Source organism: Condylura cristata, unplaced genomic scaffold (genome assembly GCF_000260355.1).
Source record: "Condylura cristata isolate star-nosed mole 26May11 unplaced genomic scaffold, ConCri1.0 scaffold00025, whole genome shotgun sequence".
NCBI classification, from domain to species: Eukaryota; Metazoa; Chordata; class Mammalia; order Eulipotyphla; family Talpidae; genus Condylura; species Condylura cristata.
The window spans coordinates 6,680,670-6,703,146 of record NW_004567126.1 but is presented as its reverse complement, the minus strand read 5'-3'; positions in this window follow the sequence as shown (position 1 = coordinate 6,703,146).

The window sequence follows — 22,477 nt, the reverse complement described above, 5'->3', positions numbered from 1 at the left end:
GAATCCTTTGACCAGTTTGCCTATATTCCTCCTATAAGTGAAACCATCTGATATTTTTCTTTTTCCTTCTGACTTTTTCACTGAGCATAATCCTAGCTCCATCCATGTTGCTGTGAATGGCATGAGTTTATCTTTCTTGAATGCTGAATAGTATTCCACTGGGCATATTTACCATATACTCATCTATTTGGGGGCCTTTGGGTTGTTACCATATTGTAGCTATTGTAAATAGTGCTGCAATAAACATAGAAGTGCAGATTTCATTTATAATGAATGGTTTTGTGCCCTTTGGGCAGATTCCTACGAGTGGAATAGCTGATAGGTAGGAGTCAAAGCATCGGATTATATGGTAGATCTATAATTATTGTTCTAAGGAAATTCCACACAGCTTTCCATCATGACTGGATCAGTTTGTATTCCCACCAGCAGTGTAGGAAGGTTCTAAAGGCACCTTTTCTTGAAAGCAACACTCTTTGAGACCATCCTCCCTCTGAGTGGCTGACCCCTCAGTTCTGAGTGAATTTCTGCAGCCATGTTTCTCTCACAGCTCTCTGGGAACAAGCAAGCTGAAAGCTGCCAAGCTGAGTTCTACTGATTTAAATGCTGTTTATTCTAGACAATTTAAATGTCCCCAGCTTTTGCCAGATGTACAGTCCAGCTGAGTTCACAAGGGAATCCATGCTATAGCGAAGCAATGTGCTAATTGAGAATTTCTGCCCTCCCCTGCTCCGGATGAATGAGGTATGTCACTTAGACACCACTTCTGGGAACTTGTCCCAGAACCTAGTCAATAATCAGAAATATTTGTTGAGTGGATAACAGGGTGGGGAGGCTGAGAGGTTGGAAGGGTCAGAGCTCACTTGACTCAGATCACTTTTACGATCAGAAAAGCCTCCTCGTCGTGAGAGCCAGGGAAGTTCACACGAGCTCCCTGTATGCCAGGCTGCTAGTTCAATGAGGCTTTTTCAGAAAGGAATTAGAAAGCAACTTGGATGGTGCATTGCCAGGATACAGAGGAACACTCCCTACCCCTCTGGGTTCATCTTTAGCTAGATGAGCAAACAAATGAACATCAGACAGATTGGTAGGGAAAAAGACTAAATTAGATTTCATACATACAAATGGAAACTTTACACTGCTGTAAATTCTCAAGTTAGGGGACAAACCGAAGTTGTATATGCTCAGCCAAGGAGTGATACAGGGGCCTGGGGCATCAAGGAGAGAGAAAGGGTCTCACATGAGGAGGGGAACATGACAGAACTCTGCCTCTGGATGTTTGGCCTGCCTTAAAGTAGGTTTCTTAGACAAAAAGTCATTTCTAGAGACAACCAAGTCCAGGCAATCTGCATTCTTTAAGGTTTTGGTCACAGTTTCCCCAGCTCCAGCCATGCATGCATAGATGAGTGTAGATTGAAGACAGGAGGGGCCGGAGGTCTCATGTTGAGAATGGCCCTGTGCTCTAAACGGACTAGCAGGCAGCATCCCGGTGAAAAGGCCTGAAATCTTGACTTGAATGTGAAGAAGACCTTTGGGCCTTGTCATTATTATCACAATTAGGGAATTAGGAATTAGCTTAAAGAAAGGAGATAGAGGTTGGGGGGAGCGATGATGCCTTGCTGAAATGCTTGTCCTGTTATGGCTGGGCTCAGACATGTTAACCACTGCACAATGCAGGGGCAAAAAATCCAGGGTTCAGCCTCCAGAGTGGGGTTCCTGGCCATCTCCTGGCAGGAAGCAGGCCAGACAGTGACAAATATGGCTATTTCTTCCAGTGCATGCAATGTCTTTCATAGAAAATCTCTAATCCAGTTAGGGTCATACTTTCTGCTCACCTTCCATCACTACCTCCAACCAGGAACCAACAGCTCTGTGATTTAGCTTCTTTTCTCCCTCAGCATCCACTGTGCGTATTGCATTATGTGAACACTCTTATTTTTGTATTTGTTATTGCAGATTGTGCTTTAAACCTAAGAGTTGTGATCATTAGTGAATTTCTTTGATTTTTTTTTAAGATAGCCACATCTATTTCCAAAAGCTGTGCACTGACATTTGAGTGTGTCATCTCAATTCTGAACAAAAGAAGGACTGGTGTTCATCCTGACCTTTGGAGTGGGTGGCACTTTGGCCCCCAGAATTCCATGCATCCAGTTGATTGCTTAGGGAATTCTCACTGAGTCACTGATTCTCACCAAGCACTATGCAAAGCTCTGAGCTTGGGAACAGAAATAAGATCAGCACTTCCTTGAAGTGCTCATCATGCAGTGTGAAGACAGAAATGCAAGGAGTTTGCAATACACCTTTGGGGGTGAGTGCTGCAGCCGCAGCAGAGTTGCTGTTAGGGAGCTGGACGGTTGGGGAACAGAGAGTTAAAAATTCCTCAGGAAAAAAAATAATAACAGTACAAAACAAAAACAAAACAGTCAATTATAAACCATAGACATCCTGCAGGGGAGGGGAGGGAGTGAGGTAGAAAGGAGGAAGGGAGGAGCACAGGGGACCTTGGTGATGGTTCCCGTGTGAATTGGGGGAGGAAATTCTATGGGGACCACACCTGAGGGGGGGAGCTAAACATTGTTTAAAAATGAACAATGATATAATATATATAAATCCATAAATTCAACTAAAAAAAATTCCTCCTGAAGGGAAGTGCACTGGACTATAGTGATGGCACACCAGTGATTTGGTGATGGGAAGCCCATGGGGATTACAACAGAGATGGAAAAAGCACAAAATGATGTAAAAATAAGCTATTGTATTATTTAAAAAAAAAAAAAGGGCTCTCCCTGGTGGCACAATGGGTTAATGTGTAACAGGGTGGTCCCTAGAAAAGAGGAAGTTCCAGGTTCCCTGCCCCACCCAGAAGGATGGTGGAATTGAGCACAGAAAAGAAGAGAAGAGAAGGAATCAGAAGGCAGCAGGATGGAGAGCCAGAAGGAGCCCTGAGGGAGCCACCTGGAGCAGCAAGCATGTGAGGAAGAAACCGGGCTTGTTTCCTGACCCTGGACTGGTTAAGGCAGATGTGGGTGAGATACCTGTAGGGAGGTGTTTATAAATGTTTATAAATATTTTGATTTTGCTATTTTCCTCCCAGGCTTGTCTGGCCATTTCTGACCCTTTTCGATGAATCCCAGCCAGAAGGTGCTTTAGGCTTGTGGTGGGCTTTCAGGCCTTGCTTTGGGCCAATCACTTTTGGGTGGACTTTTGTCCACAAGGAGTTAGGTAACTTCGGGTGTTCGGTTTAGAAATTATATTCGTTGCCTTCTGTATTGTATTCTCACTGTATTAAAGTTCCTTTTAAAGTCTTACATGTTTTGTTTTGAAGCAGCAGATGGCAGAAACTATTTGCAGCAGGCAGATTTGGGGGCTCAGTGGTGCCCCTCTCTCCCTGCCCTGTAACAAAAGCACCACTTTATGAAGCTCCCTGAAGCCACAGCAGCCTGAGTTCAATCCCCTGCCAGGGAGCTGACCCACATAGCGTGGCAGACCTCTCCTGACCCTCCTTCTGCAACCCTCAGCAGTACTTTGTCAATCGGCCTGTTCTGCTCCCCACTCTGTTTCTCACCACCCCTGCATATCTGGCCTGTACCCCATCTCTGTATGTATAAATAAATAAATCTTTAAAAAAAACTATACATACTAATACTTTTGGATTTAATTCAGATCATGTTCTGGAGAGAATAGCATTAATAAAAATGTTGTGTTCTACCTCTTTGCAAAAAAAATAAAAATCCTCCTGGAAAAGGAAGAAGGGATGGGAAAGATTTGTGAAAGAGAACTGGACTGCAGTTGTAGGAGTAAAGATAAACCAGAGGAATGAAGTAGGAGGAAAGGAACTTTTCACCTAGGGAAGAAATTCTGCATTAATGTGGCAAACATTTCCTCAGCATCTCCCTTGTGCCATGTCTAACTGTGTCTAGCACCTGGATCCCAAGGGTCATTATGACAGGAGGAGTACCCTCTGTGGGGTGACTGGCACAACCCCCTGAGGGAAGCCCCATGATGGAAGTAATGGGGCACAGACTCCCCCCATAATGAGAGGCTGGGACACTCCCTCTGTAAAGCACAGGCTGGGAGAGCCAGGTAAAACCTCACCAAGGAGGGAACCTCTGAGATGAGTCATGGTGATAAGCATTTGGGTGGTTGTCTTGTCAACTCCATCAGTGACAAACATATGAAATATCTTGGAGTCATTTGGGCTTCTGGTCAGTGGGATAGAATCAGGGAGCTGTCCAGGTACCTCAGTGTATTGGGCTTGCCTTCATGTGTCCACCTCTGAGAAGCTCAACCAAAACTAGGCACAGATGCCCCAGGATTGAAATGTAACCAATCCCCTGCTACCAATCAGACTGAAGCCCCATTTGCCTAGAGTGGGGTGAGTGCGGATTACTCTCCCTTTTGTGTGTCTGGAAGCACCAGCTTAGACACACAACTTGTGTACCTCCCAACATGTGACCCCTGGACTGCAGTTCTAAGCCTGGAATAAGCAATGTCTGTAACGTGGACCAGGCTCTGAGTTGCACAAGACCTATGTAAGGATCAAGATATTGGAGGTGAAGGAGATCAAAAGCATTTGCTAGTGAAAAGATGCAGCTGGGGCTGCAGATACGACAGGATAGAAGGACGGGTGTTATCATGAAGGTAGTAGGAAGTTTTCGAATCAGCTTTAAGGAAGGATGCATGATGGCTTCATTTTCCTTGTAATGGTGGTGATGACAACCAAAGGTTATGGGGCTCTAGGCTAAACATTTGGGGGGCCTCTGCTCATAGTGCGTTGACTGTTGGCTGATGTTGGATAGCCAAAGATGGATACAGAAGCAGCTGTGCTATCAGCATGGGTGAGCATCAGGTCTGCAGGGAATTATAATCCATCAGCCCCACCAGTGACAAAAGGCAAACATAAAGGGAGATTTCTGACCCATAATAAGACAGGGGACAATCAGTGAGAATGGGGACACACTGCCTTGGAGAGGTGGTGAGTCCCTTTAGAGTGATACCCAGACATAGTCTACTATGCATGCCATGGCTCATTTTGTCCTATTACGAGGTCAAGTAGACCGTCGACTAATACCTGACACCTGGGAGCTTGGGAGAGGGCTCAAACTTTTTTAAGGTTCACTGAAGTAGGAGAAGGGGAAGCTGACCCACTGTCTTGGTTGGTTTGTCACCTCCTGTGAGAAGCCAGCCCTGCTCGTTTCTAACCGACTGCCTTGGTTTGCCCAGGATAAGGGTGTTCCCAAAATGCTAGATTTTCAGAATTAAAAAACAGGAATAGCCTGGGCACCCTGGGATTCTGGTCATCCTCCCTACCTCTAGGTTAAGTGCCATTCATCCTGTTCATTTCCCTTAAACCACTCCATTATTACGTTCTTTGATAGCAACTAGCCCAAGCCTGTCCCCAAAATATGAGGTCTGGTGATGAGGTAGAGAGTGACCAGAATCCCAGGTTTCTTTCTTCTTTTTTCCTTCAGTGCTTTGTGCCATTTTCTCTGTCTGGAAAACTTCTGTTTGTTTCTTGACAGCCCAGCTCAAATATCAGCTCCGTTCAACCCTTAGGAACTAGCACAGGTGCCCAAAGCTGGGTGCCCTCCATAAGGGTTATTGAATAAATGACTCTGCATTTATCTCTGTAAATGTCAGCTTAATTGGCTTCCACCCATCTTTTCTGAATTATTTTCCAGTCCTTCTTTTGTGATCCAATCTAATAGTGACCCATAACAGGCTATGCCACCCACAATTAAATAAGTGTGCACTCTCTGTATCCATCCTGTTTGTAACTGTCTAAAATACATTGCACAGAACAGAGCTGATAAATGTCATCTGTCATGTAGTTTGGGGAAACAAATGATAGTGACCACCAAAATAGAGGGTTGGCAGTGGGAACTTATCTTATAGGTAAATTTGGGACCTTTCTATGGCCTGTTCTGCTCCCCACTCTGTCTCTGGTGAATCCTCTTATTGCCCCTGCACACACCTCTGGCCTATACCCCAGTTCTGCATGCATAAAATAATTAAATAAATATTTTTTAAAGATTTATGGGGCCCTCCCTGGTGGTGCAGGGGCTTAAAGCTCAGCACTACGAGGCAGTACACAGCCACTGCAGCACAGGGAGCTGACCCACATGGCGCAGCAGACCTCTCCTGTCTCACCCACTGCTCCCCTCAGCAGTGTACTTCAGTCACGTTGCCCGTTCTACTCCCCATTCTTCTCTGGTGAATCCTCTCACCCCACCCCATGCATCTCTGGCCTGTGCCCAGTTCTTGTATGCATGTATAAATAAATCTTTTTTTTTTTAAAGTACCTTGTATGTCACCAATTCTATGATAACATTTTAGCAATCCAGAACCAAATGTAACATCCCTTCACCTTTAGGTCTTTATTTTTTATTTATTTCATTTTTTAAAAAAATGTGTGTACAGTAACATTAGTTGACAGTACTGGATGTGATTCAGGGGAATATGTTCTCAGGTGTATTCCGCCCCCCACCCAGAGGACCCAACCCCTTTATCATATACCATGCTGCCACCCACCTTCCCCCTCTTGAAGCCTCAATTCTACAGTCATTTCTAGACTTTATTTCATTTTAGTTTTGTTAGTTCCTTTGTTTGGCTTCTCTGTATTCCACATATGAGCGGTGTCATCTGGTATTTGTCTTTTTCTCTCTGATTTATTCCACTTAACATAATCCCCTCCAGTTCCTTCTATGTTGTCATCAATGGCAGAACCTCGACTTTTTTTTATAGTCGAATAGTCTTCCATTATGTATATAAACTACCTCTTCCCAATCCACTCATCTGTCACTGGGCACTTCTGTTATTTCTATGGCATGGCTACTATAAACACTGCAGTGTGTATATCCTTTCTGTTTAGTTCATTGTTTGAATATAGGCTGCAATCGATTTTTTTATGTTGATTTTGTTGCCTGCTCCTTTACGTATTGGTTTATTTTTTCTAATAGCTTTTTTTTAGAATCTTTAGGGTTTCATACATATAATTCCCCACTTTCAGGAGCAAAGCAGTCCTTGATGACAGAATATCTAAGTGGTGACAAGTGGAGAGGATGGTTCCTGGAAACAGGACTTTAAGGAATGAGGCACTGGGAAGCTCAGACACCAGATGAAGCCCGGAGGATGGTGACTGGGTTGGGAATAGCCAACAGGCAGGAAGCAAATATCCAAAAACTTCAGTGCATTGATGGGAGGGTCAGAATGCCACTGGGTGGCACGAGGGAGGAGGGAGATGGAGTAGCTGGAGAACAAGAGCTTCAAGTGAGAAGTGTCTTTAAAATTTAGCAGTAGGGGCCCTCCCTGGTGGCGCAGCGGGTTAAAGCACTGCACTAAGAAGCTCAAGCCACTTCCGCATGAGTTCGATCCCCGCCTGCCCGGGAGGAGATCCACATGGCGGGGCAGACCTCTCCTGACCCGCCCGCTGCTCCCCTCAGCAGTGTACTTCGTTGATCTGCCTGTTTTGCTCCCCACTCTGTCCTGGTGAATTCTCTCACCCTCTGCATCTCTGGCCTGTACCCCAGTTCTGTATGAATAAAATAAATACATCTTAAAAAAAAAATTAGCAGTAGGGCTCCAAGGTATCTACCCAAAAGACACAAAAACACAGATTCAAAAAGATACCTGCACCCCCATGTTTATTGCTGCTTTATTCACAACTGGAAAGACATGGAAACAACCCAAATGCCCAAAAGTGAATGACTGGACTAAAAAGATGTGGTACATATACACAATGGAATATTACTCAGCAGCCAAAAGAAAAACTAATGCCTTTTGCAGCAACATGGATGGAGTTGGAAGGGATCATGCTTAGTGAAATAAGTCAAAAAGAAAAGGAAAATACCGGATGGTTTCACCCATAGCAGGAGCATAATGGACCAGCAAAATAATAGTAGTAGTAGTAATAATAATGAACAACTCTATATGAGAGACATTTTACGGGGATGGAGTAAGGAATGGGATCAAAAACAGTGGGGGGAAGGAAATGCACTGGACTGTGGTGATGGCACACGGGTGATTTGGCGATGGGAAGCCCACGGGGATTACAACTGAGATGGGAAAAGGCACAAAATTATGTGAAAGTAAACCATTTAAAAATAAAATAAATTTAGAGGTGGGGACAGCAATTGACTCAGACGCTAAGATAGTTGGTCACTGAGTAGATGAATGAACTTCAAAACACACTTTTCCTCTTTCTCTCCACAGTGGTAGAAAAGTAAGCTCGGAGGAAAAAGAAGAGTTCCTTATGTCTCTTCTTTATTAGTTCACTTTCTCACAAATTAGCAACCTGGCCCAACCTCACCACACTCAGCTCATGACTCATCCCTGTCTGACTTCTACCACTACCAGATAAGAAACAAGTGATAACAGCTCTTCTCGCCCACCACTCTCTCTGCAGACTCTGTTTGACTACATATTTATTTTGCTTAGTATTTCAAGCTTTATGGTAATTTCAGGAAACATTTTCCATTCATAAAATGCAAATGTATTCAACATGCCTCTCACTTACTAATTTTCCCATTGATGTTTACGCTCGCTTAATATTCTTGCAAGTCTAAAAAAACCTCTTGAACATTCATTTTAATTTCTTCTAAGCAACTCTAATGAATCCCCTGAATAGAAAAGAACTTTATGATCCTTTTTATTGATTGTTTGGAAGTAAACTTTCCATTTCCAAGGGATCAGAATTTTTCCGGCTCAAAATTCAACTTAGAACAGAAAAGGGGAGCATGTTTTCAGGAATTCTATCTCTTCAAGTCCAGATGGAACTGGGACTCCATTTCAAAATTTACTGTGTCAGGTGAAGACAACATTTCCCAGTGGAAAGCCTTTTTTAAAACCCAAAGTCCTGGCCCTTCCTGGTGGCTCAGTGGGTTAAAGCACAGCACTAAGAAGCTAAAGTCACTTCTGCATGAGTTCGATTCCCGCCTGCCCCGGAGGAGGAGATCCACATGGCGAGCCAGACCTCTCCTGACCCGCCCGCTGCTCCCCTCAGCAGTGTACTTCATCTATCTGCCTGTTCTGCTCCCAGCTCTGTCTCTGGTGAAGCCTCTCACCTGGCCTGTACCCCAGTTCTATAAGAATAAATAAATAAAAATCTTTAAAAAAAAAAAAACCCAAAGTCCTATTCTCATGGCCACTTTCTGTTGCCCTACATCAGGACATTGTGTCACAGGGGAGACTGGGGGAGGGGCACCTACACCCTACTCTATTATGTTCAGCTGTAACTAAGGTTCAAATTTGTCAAAAGCCTGGCCTGAGTGTCATCTTATGCCCTTAACAAAGCAATAAACTCAGGGTCCCAGGGAGGGGATAAGTTTATCTCCTCAACTTTCAAGTCTGGTTTCCAGAGATGTCACAGTTCTTTCCCTGTCAACTTCTAGGAAATTCCTGGCATCTAACCTTAAGCCTGAAAAGGTTTTCCTGTTGCAAGAATGTTGCTTGGCCCTCCTTGCACTGTGAGCAGTGGGAAGCTGGCCCCAGCCATTTCAGTGCAAGTTCCATCCCTGGCTAGGGGAGTGACCCACATGATGCAGCAGACCTCTCCTGACCCACCCGCTGCTCCCCTCAGCAGTGTACTTCATCAATCTGCCTGTTCTGCCCCCCACTCTGTCTCTGGTGAAGCCTCTCACCTGGCCTGTACTCCAGTTTTAAATTTCTTTAAAAAAGAAGAAGGTTGCTTGGGGGTCTTCTTCCCTAGCTCTACTAGTTAGAACAGAGCAATACTTCTTCCTGTTTAAACTAGTAGAAGTTTTCCCTTGTTGCTTCCTGTCCCACTCCCCTTCCTCACTCCCCCAGGAAATTATCTAGGAAGCCTCTGCTTTGGTCCTTCTTGTTTGTCTCTGGCCATTTCTGCCTCCATCCTTACTCCTACATGAAGAATATCTGTGGCTCTGGCCTTTCCCATCCATTTTCTTTCCTCTCAGTCTAGCTCTCAGGCACAGAGCACAAAACGCCTTCACCATGGCCCAAAGAACATAGCACCAGTCTGAAGGGTGAATTACGGACTCTCCGTTCAGTCACCAAATCTAGCTCAGGTTGGCCAAACACATGAATCTGACCTCCACCTGTCACCGCCTGTGTGTACCACTCATCTCTTCCAAATTAATGTTTCTACTTCTCATTTTACTTCTCTGAACAAAAATCTTGGATCACATTAATCAAGAATGATAAAGAGCATCTATGAGAGTTGGTGTGGCTCAAAGATATAGCCACTGAAAATCAGGTGAGCTGACAAAGGAGGGCTGCCGCCATTTTCAGCACATTCTGGTCCCAACAGCTCAGCGTTGTTGCTATCAGAAGAAATAGATGGTCTGTTCCCATAGTAATTTTAATTGGGAAATATACAGACACTGTCCTTTATGCAGTTCCCTTCCCTGACATTTGCTGGCAGGAAGGTAAGTACATGTGTGCATAAAAAAATGTGGCAGCATTCATGAGAAATGGAGTGTTCCATGTGGCCTTAAATCCAGCATTTTGCTACATTTATTTCTACTGGGTTGTAACCATAGGCAGAAAAACACTAGGAACAAATTCTCACCCATAGTCAGTAATAACGTTGCAAGTAATGTTAATTTAGACTGTTGTGTAAAGTTTTTTGATGGATTATGATTTAAAAAATGATTAATTAAAGCAATGGCATTGAGAACCAGTATTTTCAGCATAAGATGAAGAAGAAACAGATGTAAGATTGATGAGGTTAGGTGAAAACCCTGTAATTTATAAATACATATTATCTATCTCTAGCTACCGAAAAGCTTTAAAACAATGCACTATTCAGTAGCAATGAAAACCCACAGCACCCAAATTGTTGTCATTAAATATCATTTATCACTAAAAGGAGCCAAGTCTCCTTGGGAAAATGGCTGATGATAGGTCTGTGACTGGAAATGTACAATTGCAGTCTGTAACATTTTGTTCTCCAAGAAAGCAATAAAGTGATCACAGAATAATAGAATCACATCAAAAAGATCCAGGAGGTTCTGTGAAAAGGGTCCTGCTAACCAAAGACGGGATAATTGGACTTTCAATAAGTTTAATAACTGTAATAATAAGATACATCAATGCTACTTAAATCTTGGCTTCACAATGAAATGTTAAAGAAGATTAAGGAAATGAATTGGTCAGAAGTAGTGGATGCTACCAAATCATTATTTTGAAAATTGTTAAAAATTGAGCATTTTTCCATATTTCTAATATAAGCTAAAGTGTACAATAGCGATAGAAGAATTTGTGATTATTATGCCGGCATGTAATGTAAAAGTAAGTTTTATAAACTCTAAAAAATTTACAGGTGATCGATTAAGAAGAAAAAATGTTGTAGAAGCAATGATATTCTACAACTTCTAATAATGAATGGATTTAGGTAACAGTTTGTATGATCCTAAATGAAGGACCATCAGTTCCTACCTGCCATCTGACAGAAGTACTGAGCACTGCCTGTGAAGTAGGGCTATTGAAAAATCAAATCTGTTTATATCGAGCCTCTGGGTATAATGCGAAATATATTGAAAATACAGAGGTGGTGAAATATATTTCAAAAACAGACTATGGCAATACACTCAACAAAATCTATATTTTGGGAAACTCTTTAAGGCAAATTTCTGAATTTTTTTCACAAAGATGGAGAGAGAAGGTGATAGAAAATATAAAACTACAGATATTTGATGATTTTTAAGTTACTGTTAATTTTAGGTATGGTAATGTACTATAATTATGTTCATAAAATGAGTCCTTGTTGACATTTTCAGAACAATTGAGGGAAATTGAATATGCATAATATGTAAATATCAGTGTCAGATTTCTTAATTGGTACCCCTGATGTAGAGTTATGGAGAAAAATGCTTTGGTTTTTAGGAACTAAATGTTCAACTATTTACAGGTAAATTACCCTGGTGTGAAAAACTCATTTTCAGATGGTTCAGAAAAATAATTATATGTATGTGAAGATTTTAATAGTAATTAAGAAGAAATATGTAAATCCTTTAGAGATGCATCATACAATACTCTAAAGTAAGATGATGTAATTTGCTTCAATACAATCTAGGAATGTCTGAATATATAGTCAAAATCACGAGTCATGCATGGACTGACTGATAGCTATTGGAGGGAGATAGGCTTATGGAACATTGGAGTTTATGATACTGTTCTCTCGACTTGTGTGTATGTTCAGAATATTCTATAATGAGACATTAAAGCATAAACACAATAAAAAATTTAAGTCTTTAAGACAATAAAATCTCGATGAATGTCTTCTGACATTCCCTCCCCCACCCCCAGCACACACACAAACAAGCTTGTGTGTTTGATGATGTGAGAATACTACAGAAAGCATCAGTCAGTGCCAATGGGTGCAGGACCCAATGCACCAACTGGCATGAGAGTGGGATTCTTTTTTAAATAATGCTTTACTTTTATTTACTTACGCATATAAGAACTGGGGTGCAGGAGGTGAGAAGATTCATCAGAGACAGAGTAATTAGCAGGACAGACAGATCTACTGAAGTACACTGCCGAGGGGAGCAGCAGGTGAGACAGGAGAGGTCTGCTGCACCATGTGGGTCACCTCCCTGGCTGGGGATTGAACTCAGGTGGTGACAGCTATAGCACTGATACTTAACCCCTACACCACCAAGGTGGCCCCAGAAAGAGCTGGGTTCTGAGTGATGCATGACAAGTTCAGTTGCAGAGCAGAAGGGCCTCAGCTGGCCTTCCCCCAGTAGATGGATTCCACTGCAGCCTGTTCCAGAGTTCTTGTCTCCAGTGACGTCCAGCAACCCCCAGCACAGTGACTCAGAGCAGAGTGCATTTCTGTCCTTCACTCACTGTGCGGCGGGTGCTCGCAGACCCACATGTCTGGGCAGTCACATAGGAGGTTCTGAGCTTCACTGCCAGTTCCAGGTGGATGTTGTGTTCAGGGTGCTGGGAGGGTGTTGATGGAAGTCCTCCAGGGTAAGGCCCACTACTCTGGTCCCACACAGAGGGTCCCAGGCACCAATGACAGCAAAGCCCAGGGAGCCATGGTCTATTCCAGGACTTTCTTACTTTAAACTTTGTATCATGTCACATGTCACATTTCAAAAATATATACAAAAGGAGAAAAGATAGAATAATGATTATGCCTGTGCCTACCACCTAACTTCAACAATGATCTACTTCTAAATAATTGATTACTCCACTATTCTTTTCCTGGAGTATTTGAAAGCAAATCTTCCAGTATCATATCATTTATTCTGTAAATATGTCATCATTATCTCTAAGTAATAAACATATGTTCCCCATAAACTCCATCCCATTGTGATGCCTAAAATATGTGAAAATGTTGTCTATACAGCATCTAATACCTAGCCCTTTTCAGGCTCCCATGATTGTCTCAAGAATGTCTTTCTGGGGGTGGGTTATTGGTGTCAGAATCCCCACAATGGCATTTTATTGTTTATTCTCACAAGTGTCTCTCCTTCTGTAGGCCACAGCCCCCTTTGTTTTTCTCTGTGCTATTGTTTGCTATTTATGCTAATCTGTTTTCTTCATATAGAATGTCACACACTCTGAAGTTGCTTCCTTGTATGACATTCTAGTGTGCTTCCCAGTCTCTGCAGATATTTAAACAGATGATTTGAGCCAGATGAAACTCAGGTCCTGTTTTTAAGATGGCATGATAGCAGTGCTGAAAACTTCTCACGTGGAGAGAAGCAAAACATCTGCTTTCCTCACATTTGGTGGAAAAACTGATCAGTTTGCAAAAAAATTGTGTGTTCACTGGGCATCTGTCTGGCCCACCTGTTACAAAATTCCCCATCATTTTTCCGCTAATAGTTTTCATATGCATCAAACACCAAGGACTATTATTTTCTTTGAAGTTTCAAAATGCTGATTTTCTATCTTAATCTTTCCTTCTGTCTTCATAAACTGGTATACTTCAAAAAAGAATTTTCTTCATCAACCTCAGCTATTCTGAAATATAAGTTTGTAGAGATAAGACATAATAAAGTAGGTTATTTTCATTTAGTTTTCACAATTTATATGAATGTGTTGATTTCATAACAAACTATCCTGCTGAACATATTTAAATCATTAGGAATTCATTAATTTTAAAAAAGAATTCATGAATTTGAATGTATTTGACAGTTTGACATGTTTCAATCTATTTTAAACATTCATTTTATATTCAAATTTTATCCCTTCGACCAGTGACACTTTCTTTAGCAAATGACTGTATCATTTTGCTTTCAAACATTTGAAAATGTTAAACATTTGCTTGTGTCTTTTGACATGATAATGAAGTATTATTTATCTTTTTTCCTCCTGGCACAATAATAGTTTCCAGACTTGTCTTGTATAGTTCCTGGAGTCAGAACTATAATCAGACATTTCTCAAAAAAAAAGACATTTCCGGTTTCTTTTAGTGGAAAAATAACATTTATAGGCCAGAATTGGGAGATGTGAAGAACAATAATCCTGACCTGTGGTTGCTATAATTATCTAATATTTTTAAGAAGGTGAAAAATCTGAAGTTCTGTGAGGTCAACAAATTTGTCAAAATCACAGCTACATAATTATGATGTCAGGAATATTCTACTTGCTGTGTGGAAATACAGCATAACTAGTGTAAATACTCTTGTCCCTTATGAGCTTATAATTATATTTAGGAAAAACAAAAAGATAAAGAATTCAAAGATATTTTGTGGTAGTCAGAAATCACAGGTGCCAGGTCTCATAGTGATAGGAAGTTATTTCCTGGCATAAAGCAAGTGGGAAGGACATTTTTTGGGGAAACCAGAGCAGGAGCAAACAGTGATTCTCTACTACTTTATTTTGAATAATTCAAAAATTGGAGCCTGAGATTAGGACTTGGATTCAAGTGGCTGAATAGCAGTGACCCTAGGAAACAGTAGTGAGAGGGCGGAGAAAGTAAGGCAGGAAATAGTTGTAGGCCTAGAGATTTCAACATGAGGAAAGAAAGCAAGTGTCCACATTAATGCATAGATATTCACGGCAGTTTTATACACTCATAAGAGCCAAATTGGTAAATCACTCAAATATCCATTGACAGGTAAATGAACCAAAAAAAATGATACTTATATTTATATGATGCAACATTACTTGGCAATAAAAAATACAGACTGATCTCAACAAACCATGGATGAACCTCAAAAAAATTTCTGTTGGGGTAAATAGTTCAAATTGTGTGATTTATTTATGTGAAATTCTGGAACTTGAAAAAAATCAGGCAGGAGTTGTCTGGAGAGAAGGATGGGGGTAGAGCAAATGGGCTACATAGGATGTTGGGAATCTTTTTAGACTGATGTTTATATCAGCATGCACATCTATCAAATCACACCAGCCAGCACCCTAATACAGGTGTGTTTATGTAAACTGTAACTCAATAAAGTTGACTTTTAAAAACCAGTGCACATGATGGCTATACAGAGAAAGGGGGGTCTCTACAGGGAACTATCAGAAGCACAGAAAATGCCTCCCAACTCTGTTGATCTACTGCATCCATTGGCTGATATCTCTCATCCACCTTCTTGACCCCTGGAATGTCTTCCCTTCCCTTCTGAGCCAGATCTGCCCCTTCACCAAAAGCCAAGGCAATTCTGTCACTTGCCACTGAGTCTTTTCCAGACAACTAACTCAGCGTGCTATAGCAGCATGCGATAATTAGTAATAATACCACTGATAACAACGGCCACAACAATGGCAGACACTGCTCTCTGTGGCTCTGCTCTTTCTGGAGAATGCAGGGTGGGAAGCTGTTTGATCAGGTACATATTTTCAAATTCATTACCAAGTTGATGTATGTGCCCTCTTCACAAGTGGAACCAACAAATCGCCCGCATCTTCTGAAAGAGCATTATCAAGTAAGGAGACATAGTTAAACATATTTTAGTGATACCTGATAAAAATTAGCAATACATTTTTAAGGCTCTCCCTGGTGGTACAACAGGTAAAAGCACAGCACTATGAAGCTCTCTACAGCATGTGTTCAATCCCCAGCCAGGGAAGTGACCTACATGGCATAGTAGATCTGTCCAGTCTCCTGCTGCTCCCCTCAGCAGTTTATTTCTGTCATTCTGCCTGTTCTGCTCCCCACTCTGTCTCTGGTGAACCCTCTCACCACCCGTGCACCTCTGGCCCGCACCCCAGTTCTGGATGCATAAATCAATAAATCTTTTTTTTAATTAGTATTATGTTTTTAATGTGAAATATCTATTTCATGAATATTTGAAAGAACATTCTCCCTAGATAAATAATTAAAGCTAATTTTAAATTGACTGACAATTTTAATTCCTATGAATGTGCCTAGGGTGACACCCAGAGTCTGAGACCCTGCAGTTAGGGTCACAACTCACTGGCCCTGTCCTCCCCAGTGATGATGTGGCTTTCATTCACCCTGCTGCACCCAGCTGTTTAACTCAAATTCATTCTTTCCTTATTTTTTTAGAACAATATTATGCATGTGCTATTTCTTTTCTATATTTTGTTTTTGGAACTGGCTAAAACAGCTTGTTTGGGGAAATAACTCTCAGTAGGGTCTCCCTGGCCAGGTATTATAAAGTGTTGTGATCCTTTCCCATTTTGCTACAATTATATTATATTTCAATTTTTGTAAACCCTGTAATTTTTGCTATTAGAAGCTATATGTACTTTGAAGAAATTAAAGGGAAAAGAGAATCTCCTTTTAACCCACATACTATTTCAGATGGGTTCCACATTTTGGAGGGATGTTTAAAAATCACAACATATTTGGCTTAGATGCATCAGACTGTGAGACGTCAAGACCACGTCAAAGGGGAGAAGCTGAAGAAGCCAGGGAAATCACCTGTAATAAAAATGCTTTTTAGTGTCATCCTCAACTCACTAGCAGATCTGAGCAGCTCAGTTCCCCAGCTTAGAAGAGACTTTTGGTGAAAAGGGACGGTGGGTGTGATGGAGGTATAGGCTGTTCCCTGTTACCCCTGCTTGGGGCCTGCAGGATGCTGGAATAGTCCACATGAGGCTTGAGGACTAGTAGTTCTAATATCACTGAACTTACCAAGTTGAGAACCCCAGCCTTGACTCCAGGGGTTGGGTCCTGCTTGCCTCCAGGCTCTGTGTCCTCTCTTGTTCCCCAGACTCTCATGGTGATGCAGCCTCCCCTTCACATCTCTCCTTCTCAGTCTGGTAACCCTGACCTAAGGCAGGAGGAGTTTTGAGTTTTGGGTTTTTATTTTTTTAACTGTTCAGGACATAAGCAAAATATATTCCTTGTAGAAATGAATGAAATGCAGATAAGCATAAAGAAAATAGCAATTGTCCTTAATCCTCCCCACCCAGAGCAAGCATTCTTAACCCCTTAAACTTTTATCATGATGATATAAAAGGCTTGTGGCCAAATAAATTTGTTGAATCCTATGTGATAAGGATTTGCAGAAAGAAAAGTCTGTTTTGCTTATTTCCTCAGTTCATTGGACTTTATAAGTCACTATTTCTCTTGGTCAGACTGCATATTAGAATCTTGCTCTGTGCAATACTCCTCAGGAAATAATGATATGTTAATGAAGATACTTTAATGAGATCACAATCCACATCCCCCAAAGTGGGCACAGAAGGTTCTTCCTTTCCCCTATATCATTCACTTTCTTGCAAGGATTTCCCACTAACTGTTATTGTTCCTCATTCTTGCTTTAGGGAATTTTGTCATCTTTTGATTAAACCCAGACCAGTGAGAATCTGTAGGGACATTTTTTAATTAATTATGTTTTCTGACACTGTTATTCATTTTTGTGAAATACATGTATCTCCCACTATCTCATCACCTATGAACCATCATCCTAGTCCCTTGTGGACATTTTAAAGGCTTAGCAAAGACTCAAGGAAAACAGGAAAATGAATAAACATGGCTAGTGAAGACCAGGAAGTATTATGTCTCACAAACAGGATTCCCGGACCCAAGGTACTCCCTAAGAAAGGCCTTGTTTAACCCCAGCAACCCTGGGTATATTCTCAGGCAGAGCTGCACTCTCCAGAGCACAAGAAAACCAAGTTCAAGGATACAGGTCTTCCCATTGAAGTTGATTCGTTTGCTTTCAGCATACCCACCTCTTCTCCATGACAGATGCCTGGGCATTTCCATTGGTGGAAGTGAGTGTGCAGCGAGATTACCCGCTTCATCCCGTGACTACCTCTCATGCTGCTGAGAAGTGGTTTCACAGCAGGAAGAAGATAACTCAGCCACCATTTGTGAAATTTGAGGTGTGTCTAAGTAAACTTGACATATTGTCCCCTCCAAGTCACTTCAGCAATGACTACACAGCTCATTTCCTGCCTGGTTGCTCAGCTGTGTCTGGGGACATCCAGGCTCTACAATTGGAGTCTTTCTGCCTTAAAATCCATAGGTCTCTCTGCACAGGATTATGGTGATGGCACACAGGTGACTTGGTGATGGGAAACCCGTGAGGAATTACAATTGAGATGGAAAAAAAAATGTACAAAATGATGTAAAAATAAACTGTTATAATAAAAAAAAAGTTATCCCTCCTAAAAAAAAAAAAATCATTAGGTCTCTCAATTCCACTTCTTCTCCAGCTTCCATGAACAGAGATGAGGGTCCTTCCCTACACCCCTTCAACAGGCTCATGCAACACATCATCTTTTTTTTTTTAAGATTTATTTATACATACAGAACTGGGGTATAGGCCAGAGGTGCAGGGGTGGCAAGAGGATTCACCAGAGTCAGAGTGGGAAGCAGAACAGGCAGATCAATGAAGCACACTGCTGAGGGGAGCAGCGAGCGGGACAGGAGAGGTCTGCTGTGCCGTGTGGGCAGGCAGGGATAGAACTCACACGGAAGCGGCTGCCACTAGCTTGCAATGAGGGCCAGTAGCACATCTTCTACATCCCCCACTCACACACAGTACCTGTGTACACACACAGGTACACACATGCACATATGTGCACAAAGACATGCCCACAGAGATACACACAGAGAGCCACACCATCTCTTCTCCTTCTTCTCTTTTGGTGTCTTTACTTCCTGTTTTTCTTAATGACCTCTAAGACCTGGGCCCTCCCTGGTGGCGCAGCAGGTTAAAGCACAGCACTAAGAAGCAAAAGCCACTTAAGCATGAGTTCGATCCCTGCTTACCACAGAGGTGACTCACATGGTGCAGCAGACCTCTCCTGACCCGCCCGCTGCTCCCCTCAGCAGTGTTCTTCTTCAGTCAGCCTGTTCTGCTTCCCACTCTGTCTCTGGTGAATCCGCTCACCACCCCCGCACCTCTGGCTTCTACCCCAGTTCTGTATGCACAAATAAATAAATCTTTAAAAAAAAATTATCTCTAAGACCTAGCTCTACTGCTGCTCTTCACTTGTCTTAGATGTTTGCATAAGACAGAACCGAACTCTCTTCATTCGCATGACATAAGGAAACTGGATGAGATGATTTTTATGGTCATGTCAACCTCTAGTGGGAGTTATGAGTAGAACAAAGCACCGATATCTGAATTCCACCCCTAGTTTGATCACATCACCTTCAAAAAGCAACTTTCTCTAGGTTATAGCTTTACTTATTCATCGCAGAAGGAGGATGAGCAAAAGATGGCTCAGGCTGCTTCTTGGTAGAGAGTTGAATCCTGTTCTAATGCAGCTTCCTGCTGTGTGTGCATGTGACAGGGCTGGGCAGGGGGCAGGGTGCTGCCTGGCCTCAATGCATCCCTAGCAGCTGTTCTATCCCTTCTGCTGAAAACCTTAATCCTAGAAAGCTGTGTTTTCAACTACATATAAGCAACTTACAGCTTAGGGAAATGAGCTCTGGAACTTTTCCCTGCAGCAAATTCACATCAGTGTTCCAGATACTTCCTGAGTACTAAGATGATCTGGAGTCTGCGCAAGAACAGACCAGATTGGTGCTTGAACATTCCGGTGGTCGGGTGTGATGGAGGGCATGTGTGTGAGGTTGCACAGGCTGCCCTGGCAGGGAAGGCAGGTCCTGACTCTAGTTCTCTTATTCTCCCTGGATGGGGAAGGGCCCTGTCTTGTCACTCAGCTGCCAACTTTTCTTACCCCTAATGTTGTTTCATTTGCATCATAAACAAGGAAATCTGGGTTCCAGAATCCAGGCCTCCCCTTCCTATGTGTTGATAACAGTAACTTGCAATTTGACTCATCTCTGCCCAGATTTCTCTCTGCTCATCTTGGTGTTTCTGACTTTTAAGTCAGTGTAGAGTCAGCACAGCTTAGACTGCTACAAATCCACCTGGCTGCAGTTGTCTCTATCACTGAACCCTTTGAAGGGTTCTCAGCACTCAGGTGCTGATCAGTTGCGTTTCCTACCAGGTGAGACCGGGATCTTCCCCAGATGGGTATCAGCTCTCTGGGTGTCTCTGAGCATGCTAGTGTGCTCTGCCTCTCCCGGCAGCCCCCCTCAGAGATCTCACGGGCCATTAGTGTGATGAGCTGCTGGCAGCCAATTCATCAGAATGAGTGATTATTTAATAGAAAAATATTTCAATAATGAGTAACAAAATAGCTCATTGAAGAAGGGAAAGGAAGAGGTTAGGGTACAAAACAAGTTCAGGACTATGGGGGTGAGCAGAGCTGCAGGTGGCTCCCCACCCAACACAGCCTCCAGGACACCTGACCTCAGTGCTCTGGGCCACCCTGCAGGTCCCCCTCAGCCTTTACTGATGGCCTGTGCAATGTTCCAGAAAGACACTGCCAGACCCATGAGCACCAGCTCTCTCTCTTCAAGGCTGATCTGGCTGGTGCTGCTGTTGAGCACCCAATCTGTCCTTGGAGGCTCCAGTTGAGTTTTCAAGAGGGAAACATGACAAGAAAATTTGAGCAATGTGTTTAATATGAAAACAATGGGCAAAAAATCCTCCCAAGGCAGAGAAGATTCCAGATTCCCACTTGAGTGCACAGAAATCCCTGTTGTTCATACTCTCCACAATACCAAGAACAAACCCCCACCAGTAGCAGCTATGGGTCTCTTTCTAAAGACTCCAGCATGCTCTAGCTTATGTACAACATCCTATCTCTTGTTTATTTTTCCCTCGTGTAGAAGCAAAAACAAAAGTATACTTTAATTATAAAAATTATTATTGTTATTATATTAGTGATGCTTTTTATTCCCAGAAAATTGATTGCTATCATTGGATTTTATTTAACTAAATACTAAAATTTGCTGGCTTTAGGGAGGTATTTCATTGACAAGAGAGAACCCATGTCCTGGCTCATGTTAGTTATCGGGATAGAGTTATCAGGATATCACCCACAAATCCTATCTCCCCCACTATGTTTCTGGAAGCTCAAGTCCAGGCACTGCTACTCATCCTCATCTCATGGTCCATGTACCCAGGGAGCTGTCCTCAAGAGACAGTGTGAAAGACACTTGTCTCCCAATGGAAAACCCCTCGAAGCCTGCCGCTCCTTCTGGAGGGACACAGGGGTGCTACTGTCAGTCCCTCCATTTGCTGAGCTTGACAAGATTCCAGTATGGATGGAAGGTTCTGACCACTGCATGTATGTCCTAGTTCGTGCACTCAGCTGTCTTCATGCCCCCAGGAGGAAACCCACCCTGCCTGGTCTCCAGCTTGGCCTGTGACTAACACCTCTGTAACTCACAGCTACATTTGTCATGATATTAATATCGTCCCAGTGTCTGGGCACACTATAAGAGAGCGTTAATATTCTATGAATAGAATATGAAAGGCATCATCTTTTTCTTGTTCTTCCTATATCCGTGTGCTATAGTTACACCTCGGAGGCTCTCTCTGTTCTGCTGATTCATCAGATTGAATTAGGGCATCTGAGAGGGTGGCTCTGTGTTTCTCTTCCTCTTTCTAACAGGAATTGCATGCTCAGTGATAAGTCCTCACATGAGCCTGGCATAAGATACAGTGACTACACCTCTCAGCACAAGTTCTCTGAAGGAAATATTTTTGTAAAGTTAAACATGGCAGGAGAAATTACAGTAACATTTTATTATTGGCTGGAGCTCTGCTAGCAAGTCCCCGTTGAGAAGCACAGGATAATATGCACAGGGCATTCATTTTCAACACTGCAGGACTTGACTGGAGCCAAAGTCCAACAGCCTCTGGTTCTCCGTGTCAATACTGGGTTCTCCATGTCAATACTGGAGCCTCAGACAGACACCAACTGACTCCCTCCTTCTGTACTTCTGATTTGGGGTTTTTATTTTGTCTTAAATCAGCCTTGATTGTACCCTCAGAGTAAAGGGATTCTAAGGGAGTTAAGAGATCTTTTAGAGTAGACCAGTAGTTCTAAACAGAACCACTGAGGTGCTTAAACACCTGTACCTGACCCCATGGTCAGCAATTCTGTTTAACTTGTCTGAGACACAGCTTGGATCCTGCTGATCCTATTTGCCATGCTCAAGACTCTTCTGGACTAGATATAAAGTATCAACTTCAGTGGGCATCAGAATCACTCATCATTTTTTAGCTCTCCTGTTACCTAGGATCTATTT